This window comes from Diadema setosum, chromosome 18 (assembly GCF_964275005.1).
Source record: "Diadema setosum chromosome 18, eeDiaSeto1, whole genome shotgun sequence".
Lineage (NCBI taxonomy): Eukaryota > Metazoa > Echinodermata > Echinoidea > Diadematoida > Diadematidae > Diadema > Diadema setosum.
The window spans coordinates 2,193,364-2,209,410 of record NC_092702.1 but is presented as its reverse complement, the minus strand read 5'-3'; the positions used below and the strand labels follow the sequence as shown (position 1 = coordinate 2,209,410).

Sequence of the window (16,047 nt, the reverse complement as noted above, 5' to 3'; positions counted from 1 at the left end):
GCCCGTATACCGTGCGGTACAGTGAGAGCTAGACGCTCGCGTGGTACGAAGCATTAGCGATTTCGATGTCTGTCTCTTCTGAAAGTGGGAGTAGGAACGATCTCGATGGCGTTATGCAAGAGATTCAGCTCCGCCATTGCCAGTGAGATGACGAGCGCGAGATCGATCGGGATCAGGTCGCCCGGTCGTGGACATACTTGGAGACTAAGTTAGCACGAGCAGAGCAACATCAGCGGTAACCGCAGCAGCGACCCCAACACGTTACTGGTACAGCGCCCGGCCGCCCCGGGCGGGGGTTACATCAGCGGCAGCGTTTACGAATAGCCCGACCAGACGGAGGTACGCTGTGCGAATATCCTACGTACAGCGACTGGGCTGTGTATAGTTAGGGCAGCGCCTGCCATGACGATCCGGTCTCCAACCCAAACATCAAGCAGGCCAAGGGCAAGACCACAGCCTGAGACTGTAAATAGGCTCAGGCTCAACCACCGGCACCGCACCGGCACTACGGATACGGGCTCAGCCTCAGCAACCCCAGGTTGGTAAACTGTCGTAGACCGATGAGATCTGTATCTGTATGGTTTTATAGTCAGCAAAATGTCCAGGAAGACATATCCACGCTAACTTGTAGAGGAGCACTACGTGTGGACAGAGCGCGACCATTGAAATTTGTCTGAGATCTGTCTCTTCTCGTTGCCGTCGGTCATGGGCTTCTTAGAGACAGATTCCGGCGGTAGTAAAATGGTAATGCAGTATTGGCAGTAAGCCAATATCGTATCTAAGAGGCAAGAAGATATACCTCAAATTTCACTCTACCAAATTCCACCAAAATTTCAGGGATTCCTTAGTATCTCATTTCCAGTCACTCACATAAATTTGAATTAAATGAGACATGGGGAAGCATTGAATTCAACGTTGACTTAGTTGTGGTTGTTTCTGCTTGCGCTCACAGCTTACGCTGTCTAATGTTAACTTTACACATTACGGTGGCTTTTAAATAAGGGGGATCATCATAGACATCATAAAAAACAAGGTTATATGCCTTCTAACCTGGAGTAATGTGTAACTCATCATGAAATATAGATTGCTAGTTGTTCTCCCCCCCCCCCCCCCACCCCATGAGACTAACAATTAGAGTTACTGTCACACAGGTCCCAGGTCAGTATCATTACGACAGCGCGTTGCTGACTGCAGTTATTCACGCGATCACAATTACTCTCCACAGGCATTCATTGTCGGCAGGTAGTTCGCCGCACAGGAGGAGAAGAATATGAAGTTTCCGTGACAACGTGAGGACATACGTTGATGCAGCAGGAAGAGATGATGGATGTGTGAGCAAGGTGAGGTAAGACATCGTGTCCTCATTGCTAGATTCCCACTGGTGTGATATTTTGAATGGAAAGTGCTTCAGTAATATTATACTAATCACAGAGTTAGGAAAATTGACTTTATTTCTTTTTTTTTTCTTCTATGAATGTGATGTTTCTTATGGAAAGTTATGAGATTGAATAAGCTGAATGAACAATTCTCAGAGGAGGTGATATAAACAGCCATCCCTATCTTTCAACAGAGCAGAATTCTGGATGCCTAATCCAGTCAAGTACTAACTTAGTCAAGTACTTGTACTGTTTGAAAATTGTTGTTCAAATTTTACCTCTTTATTGTTATTTATTTGTGTGTGTGTGCTTGTGTGTGTGTGTGTGTGTGTGTGTGTGTGTTGAAACTAAAGTTTCAAAGATGAAGTTTAGGAAGTCAAGACTTTATGCCCCATTGTGAATGTTTTTTACTTTTGTGATAAACTTGGAATATAGTGATTTGGTGTGTTTTTTCAAAGCTAGTAATATTAGGCATAATAAAGTAGTGATGGTAGTGATCATAATAAAATTTTCATGATGAATTATCACTGTTGTTATTACTTGAATAATGAAAATGATGTTTCTAGTCATGATTATCATCATCATCATCATCATTTATCATTGCTTTCCCCCTTGCAGAATTACAATATATATGCCTCTAAATATATTGTAGGCAAACTGTAATAGCAGTACCTAGAGAAACCTGAAACAAGTACCGGTACATCAATATGGTACTAATTGGAAACATTTCAGTTCATCTTTTCAACATCAAGTTTATTATATGTTGATAAAATTATGTTCCAAAAGGTATACAGTATTTACCCAGTAATGTCATGCATTGTATTTCTGTTGTTTCCACTAATACACAATGGCAGCTACAGTGTGAGAATGTTTGAGGCCATGAGGGGACCTGTAACTATGCCGTCTACGAGATCTGGGAAACAGAAGAGGACTGGAAGACGTGAGTCACTTTGTGTTGATCTCTATTGATCCAGTGATGGTTTTGCCAAGGTTTGACACTGTAGCTCCTTATTATAAAGCATAGATTATTAAGTTCAGAAGAAAATCAAGCAAACAATTCCATACTTCTTCAAATTCATGAAATTCTTCCGTCGAGATGTTTTCATTGCGACTGATTGACAAATTGCCCCACATCGACGTAAATATGCACTGAATTGATCAGTGTTTTAGTAGTAGCCATGATATTTACGTCGATGTGGGGCAATTTGTCAATCAGTCGCAATGAAAACATCTCGACGGAAGAATTTCATGAATTTGAATAACAAAGCAGTACCCGCTGCATGCTATAAGGATTAGAACCAACACTTGCTGTCGGGCGAAAGCTCGGTGGTCTAGTGGAGATGACGCCTGTCCGGTGATCAGGAGGTCGTAGGTTCGAATCCTGCTCGAGTATGTACGCCCATGATTTTTTATCATGGCTTCTACTAAAACACTGATCAATTCAGCGCTTATTTACGTCGATGTGGGGCAATTTGTCAATCAGTCGCAATTCCATACTTCATTTGTCAGAATAAATTGTGCAGTATTAAAAGAAAAAAAAAGTGTCTTGTTCAGAATGTGTTCACTGTTATTGTAGTTTGTGTTTATTTGTTTGTTTGGTGGGTCATAGGATTTCTGTACCAGATGTAATTGCTTATGATTTGTGGTATTTTGTAGTACATGTATCATGTTCTTTGTTGATAAGCTTGTCTTGTATTCTTTCAGGAACTTTGCTGGTGCCAAGTCAAAGTCTTTCCGTCGAGAGAATGTGGATCTTTTGGACAAACCAGAGCAGCTGTCTTCAATGGCTATACCAGGTGAGAGTCATGTTACCCCAGTGATAGCTGGAGTCCAATTCCAGAGTGGTTAACCCTGACTTTAACTAGTGGGGAAATTCTGTTTAATCAACATATTGCTTACAGGAGCCATGCTTGTGCTGCGATAACTATTTTATCAGAGGATCCTGATCAGTGTATATCAAAATTTTACGACCCTCATAAAGGTAGTTACATCAATCGGCTAATCTTTGAGGAGTTGTAGATTCAGAAAGAAATGAAGACAGGATACTGTAAAGATTTTTGTTTCAAAAAGTAGATTCTAGAGTATCTATCTTGTGTTGCAATAATCAAAAGTGCACACCCAATTCTTAACAATCTCTATTCTCTACTTACACAAAATGTTGTTCTTACACCCCAATGGAAGTAGTTTTGTGCATACTGTAAAGCAAGAAATATTTGCAGTGTGAAATTTTCTTGAATCACAGCTGACAGCCTTTTTTTTTTCTTTTTTTTTTTATGCCTCCGCCACGAAGTGGTGCCAGAGGCATTATGTTTTCGGGTTGTCCGTCCGTAATGAATTTTGTGGACAGCGTAACTAAAAAACGTTTTGAGGTATCGTAATGAAACTTGGCATGTATGTGTATTAGGGGGTGAAGTTGTGCCTATCAACTTTTGGGTGCACATGCTCAAGATCAAAGGTCAAAAGGTCAAGGTCAAATACGTAAAATTTCACTATTTCCACTATATCTATGCAATGCCTGAAGATATTTTCTTAAAACTTAATGTATACATGTATTACCCAATTAAAATTCTCTGGTGGAAGTTTGGGGTCATGAGGTCAAAGGTCAAAGGTCAAAAGGTCAAGTAACAATATTTTTTGTCCGTAACTTGGAAATTGTTCATGGTATCTTCATGGAACATAGCATATATACATGTACTGACTGACAATGATTATCTAGAGAATTTAGGGTTCATGGGGTCAAAGGTCAGGGGCCAAAGAAAAGGGCAACACTTCAACATTTTACTATTTCCCTCATATTTATGCAATGCCAGCGGGATTATTATTTTTTTTTTTACACTTGGTGTATGCATGTATAACCTGATAGAGATTCTCTGGAAACTTTTTCTTTTCTTTTTTTTTTTGCCTTAAAGGTCAAAAGGTCAAAGATCAAGGGAAAGTGCTGAACTAACTTTTTCCTCCATATCTCAGAAGTGGCTCAAGGTATCTTGAAACTTTCTACATATTTATGCATGTTCTGCCTGACAGTGATTATCCTATGAATTTTACGGTCAAAGGCCAGCTGAAAATGGTAACAATGTACTTTTCAATACAGAAATTGCACTTTTTCTCCATACCTTGAAAAGTGCTCAATGCATAAACTTATGAATGGGCAAAGTCAAGTTAAAGTCCTTAAATCCCCAAATGCATACTCTCCTATTCATCCAATTAAACTTAGGTCAAGGAAGGTGAATATTCAACACATTTGTGACAAACTTGTTATTTTGATATTTTGCCAATTGTGTGAAAATGTAATCACACATTGTCCACATGTACAGTAGACCTATTAGGAGAATCATGCATTATGGCGGAGGCATACCAGTCGCCTTAGCGACATTTCTAGTTCAGCATGCCACTTGAATTCAATGCATACAGTGCATACAGTGTAAACAGGAACTTTTGCATGTACATGTATTTTGATTTTGTGACTCTTTGATCTCACAAAATTTGCAAAATTGGAATACACACGAAAATGTTTGGCCTAAAATGGTTCACTATTTTTGCTTCAATTGAGTTCTGCATGGCAAAAACGAAAGATTGTATACTTCATTCCGTTCAAAATAATTGTATGGTGGAATAATTATTCAAATATAGGCATTAAAGACTCTAAACAGTGTTTTCACGGAAGAATTGAAATGGGTTGATGCTTATTCTCCAACAAACGTTATTCATTCATCCATTTCATTCATTCATCTCATTCATTTTCACTTTCATTATTGGTTGACAAAATCTGTATTAAAAACACAAACAAACAAACAAAAATGCACTGTGTCAAATATGATAATGGAGAAATCATGAGAAGCACAACGTAGTCTTATTGAAAATGACCCCTTAATAACAAATATGATGTAAATATGTGTAATCATTTATAATCATTTGTAATTTGATTGAAACAAACATGAATACAAATTGTGATAAGGTTATGTATTGATTTCTACTTTGCAAGAAATCAGTTGAAATTTGAATTATTGATGAAAACTTATCCCGTAATGACCAATTTGCATGGACACATTAATGATTATGCAAAAGTATGAAGTGAAGGATCTATGAAGATAGATTGCAACATATGATTTTGTTTGTTTGTTTGTTTCTCTGTGTTGGTAGGAGCATAGCTGCCTTGGACCCTGATAGCCCTATCCATCATCATGAGGTTTCCCAACCCACTCAATGCCATGTAGAGCCTTTGGATCAACGTCATCATGGAAGGACCACCTGCTCAAGGGTGAGCCACAATGTGCACACATCAGCAGGTCTGAGAGTATTCTGAAGGGGGAGGGCAATTATGCCGGCAGTGCAGTCATTATTCTGATTCAGTCTAATCAGGCCACTCTGCATGAAGATTCACAATCAATCAATCAGTCAATCAATCAATCAATTAATCAATCAATCAATCAAATTTCTTCAAGCAAATATCTTTGAACCTCATTAAAGCTTTGGTTTCAAAATATTTCATTTTACCTTTTCATCGGCTAAAGCAGCATCTTAGTGAGTACCATTATAATTCTTCAGTCATGGGGAAAATAATTTTGTAAAAGTAAAAATCAATACCTCTCAAATCAGCAGTGTTTCGAAGTCTCATTTGTATGCCACTCTCCTTCTCTTTGTGACCCTTCTTATTGGAAAGTCTGGACGCCAACTATTTCTACTCTACACATTAATGTTGTTTCCAGAAATCCTTTCTGTCTATATGGCTACAGATTTTATTGTTAATTTGGAAGAAAGGACAAATATATGTTCATTCTTTAAAAAAAAGAAAGAAAGAGTGTGTATACATGTATTATCAAAGATGGATAATGAACAAATACTGACATGAAAAAAAAAAATTGTGCATTCTGTAGTTCACATTACTGTATGATAATGTTTCATTCTCTCCCCACTCCTCTGTCCAGTCTCGGAGTGGAGCCATTGGACAAGGATGTAATAAGGAAGCCTCCTCGTTAGGTTCGTGACCCCATGATCACCAGACCTCTTCTTATTTATGTAGTCATGTCTGCCCTCATCATCGTCGTGGGGATCCTCTGGGTCTTCTGGAGAGAGGTTAGTGCTCCCTTTATTGTCCATGACTGTACACACATTTCTATTAATATTGGTCAAGTTCTTCCTTTACATAATTGTAATATTATGCCCTTGCTACATTGTGCCGAGTGATAACATTAGTGCATTTAGCAAGCTATCTTCTGTCAGATGCTTTGTCATGCGGATTGTAATATTAGATAATGATGCATGTATTGATTTGATTAGATTTATCCATTGTCTTTATAGATACTTGGCTGTGTATATTAGTACATGCAGTAGCAGCATTCATCTTCACATACAGTATGCAATGAATTGTTTTGCTCCATGAAGCCTTTTCAGAGTATAAGGACAAGCATGATACTATCTTGAGCTGGGATTTATCAACTTGTGCCTGTCAAGCAGTCCAGATGGCACTGTAATAATGACTGCTCCTCTCGATTAGATGCAATCCTGCCTCAGCCTTCTCTGCGTCAGACAAAGTCATAAAAAGACGTGTAGCATACATGTATGAATACAAGACCATACATACTGTCTGATGCACCACTGGTGATGAAATTACTCAATTGTGTACAGACTTTGTCAGTACGTTTCAACATAAAGTAATGAGTGATAATTTTGATAAGTAATGTTGTCAAACATGCAGATCATGCCTTGGTTAGCTGTCCTTCAAGATGTAACTGATGTTGGTTATCTACTTCCCACCACTACAGGAAATATTCCAGATGGAAGCACTGTCAGTATAAGGTGAGTGTGGCATGAACTTCCCTCCCCTTCTCCCATCCCACTGGTGTATTCGCACACTTTTGCCATGTTATTGTTGAAACCAAGGGCCGTCATTTGAATATCACAGGCTAATTGTTAATTGTACACATTGTAAAATTATTGCCCATTGTACGCTAATGTGTACAAATGTGTCCTTTAAAAGCAAAAAAATTGAATGAGTTAACTATGTGTAAAACATCTGTCATTATGATTGTACTTCTTCACAACTAAACCTCAGCACTTCTGTAGGATTTCTTGTATTCTGCTCTGCTTCATGTTTTGAGAAAATTAGAGGTTTCTTATACTTTTTTTTCACTTTATAAGATATTTGTAGGAAAATAATGCTGTATATTTGGTTTCATAGGCTGCTGACTGGATGGTATAATTGACTAATTTAATGTCTAATGCACTACAATGACTTCCATGTCTGTTTAATTAGAGGGGCAATCAGGCACAGTTTTACTCTTTTCCATAGAACTCCTTTTAATGACTTACTCTCGTTTGACTGATTTTTGTTGCTCATTTCAGATATCTGTTTCTTGGTGATGCTGACTTCCTCTGTCTTAGTTGTGCCGGAGATTAAAAGTAGGGTCATCGGCGGTTGAGTCGGCGTCACATCATCAAGCAACTGTGTGATTTTGAACTTGTTTGACCTGACGATGGTCTCATTGATACTTGGCAGGAATCTTATGTGGTTTTGCAGTATTTCTGACGCATTCAATCTGTCAAAATCTTCATACATGTACTGGTGCACGGACATTTGTTTGGTTGGGTATACTCAGTGAAAGTCATTAATAAGTGAAGACTGTGTACAATTGTACCTGCTACCTGTATTTTAGGTGTAAAACTCATATTTAACGAAACCCCATTCGATAGAGAGGGTCTGTTGCATCCAAAAATTTGTTATATAACCAGTTTAAAAGCCGTCATGACATACCGGTCAGAAATTCCTGGGCTAAATCACCCAGCGCCACTGACAAATCGATTCTCTGAATAATACTAAATAAAATCTTCGAACTGGACTTATCAGTCGCCAACACGCTGTACTGCACGGCCATTTTCCGACACCAGGTGTTGTTGTTGTTGTTGTTGTTTTTGATAATTTGCAAACCCGTATCGCGCCCTCTCTCAGTAAAAACGATGTATTTCCTTTTTTGTGTGTGTGAAAAGTTCAGGGTCGGGGGGTTTTCTAGGGTCGGGCGGGTTACGCCAATACAATGATTTTTTTTTTTTTTTTGCCTTATGGAAGTGTTCCTGTTTGCACAAGGTTTTATATTTAAAGGGGAAGGCTAGTAACTGATCAGTGGGAATCAGTGGAAATGCTGGGAGATGATCATTCCAATCCTTATGGGATTCATTCAAGAGTTCATTGTATATCTATTGTTGTGTGAAAATGATTTGTTTCAGAACGGTCTCATATTCAAGTAATGTGCAGATTAATGCTCCGTCACTGACCAGGGACGCTAACTTGGAAGCATTAAACTGCACATTACTTGAATATGAGACCATTCTGAAGCAAATCATTTTCACACAACAATAGATATACAATGAACTCTTGAATGAATCCCATAATGATTGGAACAATCATCTCCTAGCATTTCCACTGATTCCCACTGATCAGTTACTAGCCTTCCCCTTTAAGTGTTTCTCATGGTTCTTATAATGGGCATTTACTTTAAACAATTATGACTGATAATGGTTTTTATTGATGATGAAGGTTGCCAGTATTGAGTAATGCATTTATATTTAGTTCATTTCTTGAATCTGTAGCATTTGATTTCATGTATTTGAAATTTTGCAATTGGTACATGAATGCCAACTCTTTCATCTGCACTATTGCAGTCTTTCAGCAGTTACAGATTTGTATGATGATAAGATGACAAGAACATTTTAATGTGTAATGCTGCTTAAAGGGACAAAACAAATCATGCCCCTATGAAATTGAATTCAGGTTAGTTCTCTCCCTCCCCTTTCCCAAGTAAACATACAGATTTCATAGTTGTGATGACATTCTCTGTCAGAATCGTCTTTGATATATTTGCAAGTTATATAGCACTGGTTACTCAGAGGAATACCAATACCAATGTCAACCCATCACTCTCAGTCAAGCCATTTTTTTTTTTTTTTTTGTTGATAGCTGATGATGTTAGGGGAAGGCGAAAGATTGATTATATGGCTCATTGCCAATCATTCCAATGTCTAATCCACTCAATGTGTTTATGTCACATCCTCAGTCATCATGACATCATAATAATGTTTGTATTATTTTTATGACAATATTACATCCCTATCACATCACCAGCTCATTATCAACATGACATCCTCACATCATCATCATCATTAGATTATCATGACAGAATCCTGATAGCTGAATTACATTCATGAATGTGAACAGGAACCACAAGGAGAACAGTGCAAAGATCACTAAAGTGGCTACCCTCTATGAATAAGACTAAATCATCATCATCATCGTCATTGTCATCAAGACATAATTCTTATACCTTTATAACATCATAGCATCATTCTCACATTATTGTGATATCATCACCAAACACTGTGACATCATCATGACACTAATGTGACATCACATCATTTTCCTATGATTCTTCATATTGTCCCTAAACCGTGACATCATCCTGCCATTAACCTTCCATCGCTTTCCTTTTACCCACTCCAATGAATAGCACTTTTAATGGGATAGAGATTTTATAGTCTCTATGCAAGGGGTAAACCCATTTTATCCTCTTTATTATGAGCAGGTCTAGCTCTGTAAGAATATTGGATATCACCTTGCTCAGTACAAAAATACTGTCTGTGGTGTTTCCTCAGTATTCATGACTCTTTAAATTGCCAGAGGTTACAATGTAAATATCTCGAAATACTGCACCATTTAACTTTGAATGAAATTTTATGATAGATTAATTTGATCACTGTGGTCCAATTGAAATGTACTTACATTGTTAGATTACATGATATGAGCTGAAGGACCCCTGATTGTAAACTATAAACTGCCATATGTAGATTGTTGAAAACAGTAAGATTTACAGTGGAAAGGCAGGATTTACATCCTGGTGTTGGGAAGAAAAATCCACATTCAGTTTTTCACATTGGCTGTGATAATGCTGGAAGACCATAAACAGAATTGATAGTGTTTGGCTCTCAGTCGATTCTAAAGTTCTAGTGGGTTTTCCTTAGTTCAAAAATGTGATTTAGTACACATTGTGAACAAAGTTCCTTCATAGGTGTGTGAGTTTTTATTGTGTGTCTGTCTGTTTGTCAGTGTTGTTGAGTGTATATGAATCTTATTTTTGGATTCAGAAATTATTCGTAAATGTACAAATTATCGTCTTATCAAGGAGGTACTAGTACCTCCTTGGTCTTATAAAGTTTTTATTTTTCAATTACTTAGCAATGTACAATCCATACAGGAGTGCCTCTCTTGATCATGTTTTCCAGCTTATCTGAGATTCTAATATTAAAGACTTCCTACAGCAAGTGTAATTGTGTGGTATCTCTAGACTGATGAATATCTGCATAGTTCTATTTGTCTCAGAGTTAATTTTAAAGGGATGTTGACTTCAATCCTGTTTATTTAAGTGATCAATGTGAAATAGTTTTGTTTATTGACAAATTTGAACAAAGTTGCTTACAATATACACTGGAACTGGAAATACAAATGAAGTCAGTGACACGATGGGTGCATCTGTTTTACACTCCACATCTTTATTAAAGTTGTACATACAGAATAATATACTAGCATGTGGTAACAGTTCAGCATTGATGTTCATAAGGCCTTGTGTGTAGTCTTGACTTTCAGACCCACCTTATCTTTGACACAGTTGTAGTCTGTATCATGTTAACTGTGATTGTTTGTAGGTTGTTTTCACAGTGAAGTACACAGCAGGATCCTGTATAAACTATTGATGTGCAGTAGCCATACTCAGAGAATGGGACTTCATTGGATGATACAATACTTTACATTGATGATCTTTGTCCTGTAATGGCGGCTGACAGTAGACTGGTGTAAGCCAAGTTTTCATGTTAACAAGAATTTTATTATGTGTTATTCAGTGCCTTCAAAGATCAGTGTACATGTACCACTTGCGAGTAAGAATCTTTATGTCTGGAGGTGCTTCAAGTCTGGCTTAACAGAGTTTCCTCTTAACCAATTGAGAACCAGTCGGAGTATACTAGGGCAGGTGTCTATGGGAAATGCTTGTTGTCGCAAAATCAGTCAGTCCTCATTGGGTTAAGGCTAACGTGTCGTAAGCAAATTTCTGCCCCCTCTGATTGAAACAGGTTTACAGTATACAGCATAATTTCAGAGCAGAAGCATTGTACTTGCCATTCAAAATTAGCATTCATTAATTATTGTGAGACTGAAATGAAATGAATTTGAAAAATATAGAAAAAAAAAAAAGATATGTGACAAGGCATGTACATTTGTGCCAATTGCCTCATTTAGATTGTAGAAAATTGGAATTTGATTTCATGAATTTGAAAGATTGGAATTTGTGACACCTTGACTGTGGCATTAAGCTGGCAATGCCAGAGAAGCTTCAACCACATGACATGTAAGAAATATGATTGAAGCTTGGAAGTTAAGGGATCTGTTTTTGATAGAAAAGAAAGATCCCTTCTGAAATGAATCAAACCTGCATTAATTACTTGCGACTTTTCAAAGTGTAATATTTCAAATATTGACTGGATGTGCCATGCCTACGAGCCCCCTACATGTTACATTGTAAGTGGATCAGTGTTGTAATTGTTGAAGTGCTTCAAGTCTTTTTTGAAAAGGCACTATATACTGTAATTATTGGTTATCATATGTTATTATGTTTTATCTGTGAGTGTCTGATGAAGAAAATGTATGTTTCAATATCTCTCATGTTTCAACAGGAGAAATATGGGGGTTATTTCAGTGCAAATTGTAATCTGCGATGCAACTTTTACAACATAACGGTAAGCATACACATTTTACCTGGTAATACATGTACTCAGTAATATTCAGATCTTACTCAGTAACATGAAATAACAATGCCATAATGTTAGAAATACTGCCTGCTGGCTCATCTGTGAAATAAGTTCAGCCTCTGAAATCTTGTTACTTCTGGCCATAAGTGGGCGATTCATGACAGGAAACAATTTATCCCCCAAAACTGTGTGGCCTACAGGTGACATCTCTTGGGTCTGTTGTGAATGGAAAATATGGACTGATAACAAAGGGACTGTACCCAAACTACTGTGAAAGCAGTGTGGTTCAGAGCTCTTTAGTAGGTTGTGTGGAATACATACAACAGCAGTGCGAGCTGTCTTGTTGAATAATGGCAAGCCAATTTGAATATACAGTGTTATTTACATAAACTTTGTATTTCTTTTATGTCCAGAATTGTTAATGACTGCAATTAAATTTCCATCTTGTGATTGGTATGGCATGAATATCTTTCCTTGTTAACTTGGCATACAAAGTGAAAGGAGTGATTGAATGCGTGAGTGGATGAATGATACACAAGATAAATTTATGACTGAAAAAGTGAGATAGTTACTACGTACATCATATAGCTGTGTACACAACTGAATGACGCCATCCCACAAACTGTAAGTTTTCTTTATATATTGTAAGTTGTGCGACTGGAAACAACCAGTTCATTGTGAATGGGCAAATTAGTTTACTGCTGCTCAGAAGAGTACAGTACAAATGTATATGCTCCAGGTGAATGACTGCAAAATTAGAGGTTTTGGTGTTTGTTTGTTTTTTTCATACAAGATGCAGTGCAACATACTACTAGTACTCGAATAATAACAGTGTTGAAAGTATGGAGACCTATAAGTGAACAAACCATAAGAGCAATCAAATGAAAACACACACACACACACCCCCTCACATACAAAAAAAAAAAAAAAACTTGGCACATAATAACATATATGTGTTCCTTTTCAATCCATGACTATGATTGTGATGAAATTAGTGTATCATCCTTGCAAGTTTTATAACATGGATTCTATATTTGTATCCAGTTTTATTCATTCTTTGATAACTGCTGCAAAAGTTCCAACACAAATGAAAATACAGTCAACCTTGCTTAAGCTGGCCTCGCATAAGTCAAATAATCACCCAAGTCAAAGGTCCTTCTCAAGTCCTCTTCTCTTTATACCGGTACATTCTATTAGTTTTAATCCCTCATTAGTTGAATTTTCTCTGATCGAAGCTATTTCTTCAGTCCAAATAGATTCAACATGGGCAAGGTTGACTGTAGTTCAATTCCTTCAACATATTCTACAAACATTTATTGACATTTTGATACTACATATGGAATATGTTTGCCATAGTTCAATGGCACCTCTACTAACCACCACACAACACTTCTCCCATCTATTCAGACATGAAGCAGGGAGGTGGAAGTTTTTAATGACAATCTCCTAGAGTGCAAATATGGACTGCTCTTCGGGGAATTGTTGATATCATTACAAGGGATCTCGGCTCTGTGCTATGACCCAAGGAACCTTACAGGGGCACCGATAGCAACAACTGCCTTGAAGAAAAGCAGTTCATATCTGTACATACATGTATTACATAATGAAGAAAATTGTATATGAAAATTTAGTAGGTTGATGGCAATAGCTCTTGGATAGCCAATTCACACATCTGCGCTGCCATTTCACGTGCATTGCAATCATATTGGATATTGTTCACCTCTCTCACTATTGAAGCCAAGTGCTTACCCCACATGTGCATATGAATGTGCTGCCACAAATCAAGAGGGCAGTTTAGTATAATATGGGTCAGTTTGGGTACTGTGGGAACTACAGGTAATTGCTGACTGTATGCCCCAATTCTTAACCAATCAGACTTGAAGATTCATCAAATGAAGTATCTGGTTGTAGTGATGAAGTATGTATCTGGTTGTATAGTGATGAGCTATATAGCTGGTTGTATAGTGATGATGTGCTGATGAAATACTAGTACTATATGTATTTGTATTGTGATGATGTATCCCCGGCGCGGGGCGCTGTAACCAGTAACGTGTTGGGGTCGCTGCTGCATGCGGTTACCGCTGATGTTGCTCTGCCACGGCCACGACCTGATCCCGATCTCGCCCTCGCCAACTGGCAATGGCGGAGATTAAACTGTGCTGAATCTTTTGCATAACGCCATGGCGGGATCATTCCTACTCCCACTTTCAGAACAGTGGAAGCCCATGGCCCATGCGTGAAGTCTTGAGCTAGATCGACATCGAAATCGCGATAGCTACCGCGCTCAAAACCCACCACTCGATCGAGCATCCCACCGCGGCGGCCAGCGGCTGCGCCGCGCCGATGACGGGCTAGCTAGCTGTATGTAGTGACAGTGTGCTATGCATGGTACACGTGCAGTGTATGCATGCGTACGTATTGCGCTGCATGTAGACAAGTCGCATGGGCCAGCTTGGTACACAGCGAATATTGCGCACTCGTTTTGTCGAACGTATTTTGTCATGAAACGTATTTCAGCTCATGAAATGTATTTTCATGGAATGGTTTTTCGTTCATCGAATGATTTTTTTTTTTTCGAAAGTATGGAAAGCCATGTATGTAAAACACTTTTTGTCAAAATATATTTTGGGTCTAATATATTTTTGTTGAAATGAATATATTTTGTCGAATATATTTTCGTCAGATATTTTTGGTCAAATATATTTTGGGTCAAACATATTTTGTGTCAAATATATTTTTGGTGAAATATATATTTTGTCGAATATATTTTTGGTCAAATATATATCTGGTCAAATATAATTTTGGTCAAATATATTTTGGTGAAATATATATATATTTTTGTCAAATATATATTTTGGTCAAACCTATATATTTTTTGTCAAATATATATTTTGTTTGAATATATTTTTGTCAAACACATATTTTATTGAATATATCTTTTATCAAATATATATTTTGTCGAATATATTTTTGTTGAATGAAATTTTACTTGATGAAATGGTTTTTTAGTTGGTGTCGAACATAAATATTTGATTCCCCCCTCTGGCGCGCCATAATAACCTGGCATGCTCTATGCTCTAATCGAATCCCATATCCTTTGCTCAATTTTTCACTGATAAATTCTGTTTAAAAACGAGTGCCTACAAAAATTAAGAGATAAATTTTTTTCAAACATTTTTTGTTCAGAGTAACTGCATGACTTATCGTGTGAAGACTCATAATTGTTTTAAATGTTCGAAAACATCATAATGCAGTCAAAACCACCTTGTTAGTCGGTCACCAAATCCCAGTAGGATACTGGTAGTTTGCTCATTATATTTCCATATTGGCGACAATTGGATACAATTTGAGTGCAGTTGATAGTAGCGTTATGGATCAGAATTAAAATTGACTGGGTCTGATTTGTGAGTTTTTGTATTCATTGTACATATGTTTCAGAGTTTTGGTGTCCAATTCATTAATAAGGTGCCTAGCTTTCCATACTGTAAGTTTCAGTAATTGCAGTAACTAGGGCATCAGCTATGGAACAGCCAATCAGCAGCTGTCACAGCCAATTGACTTGGCATTGTATTTGGTATATTCTTTGAGACTGTATATTCTGATGTAGTTGTAGTTGTAACATATTTTGCCATGCAGAAAGGAAATCTGCCGAAGTATAGAGTACAGTACAATGTGTATATGCATGTGTGTGTGTGTGTGTGTGTGTGTGTGTGTGTGCGTGTGTGTGCACTACATGTACATGTCGTATGCCGTTAGTGTATGGTGAGTGCTCATCGCGAAATCGGGCACCCCGCTTAAAGGGGCCGTGTTTGCTACTCCCAACCTGTCCCGATTATGCGATGAATACTGTATTAGAAGTCACTGAAAGTGAAGGGACCTCTTG

At 37.7% G+C, this 16,047-nt stretch overlaps 1 long non-coding RNA gene across 2 annotated transcripts; it reads left to right on the top strand.

Annotated features, from left to right (window-relative positions):
• Positions 1-2,272: 2,272 nt before the first annotated feature.
• Positions 2,273-5,568, top strand: LOC140242178 (uncharacterized). Of its 2 annotated transcripts, XR_011902126.1 has the most exons (4): positions 2,273-2,316; positions 3,081-3,172; positions 4,286-4,355; positions 5,517-5,562. It is a non-coding gene; the product is annotated as an uncharacterized lncRNA (long non-coding RNA). The 2 variants fall into 2 exon arrangements; XR_011902125.1 differs by lacking the exon at positions 4,286-4,355 and having other exon boundaries at positions 5,517-5,568.
• Positions 5,569-16,047: the final 10,479 nt, after the last annotated feature.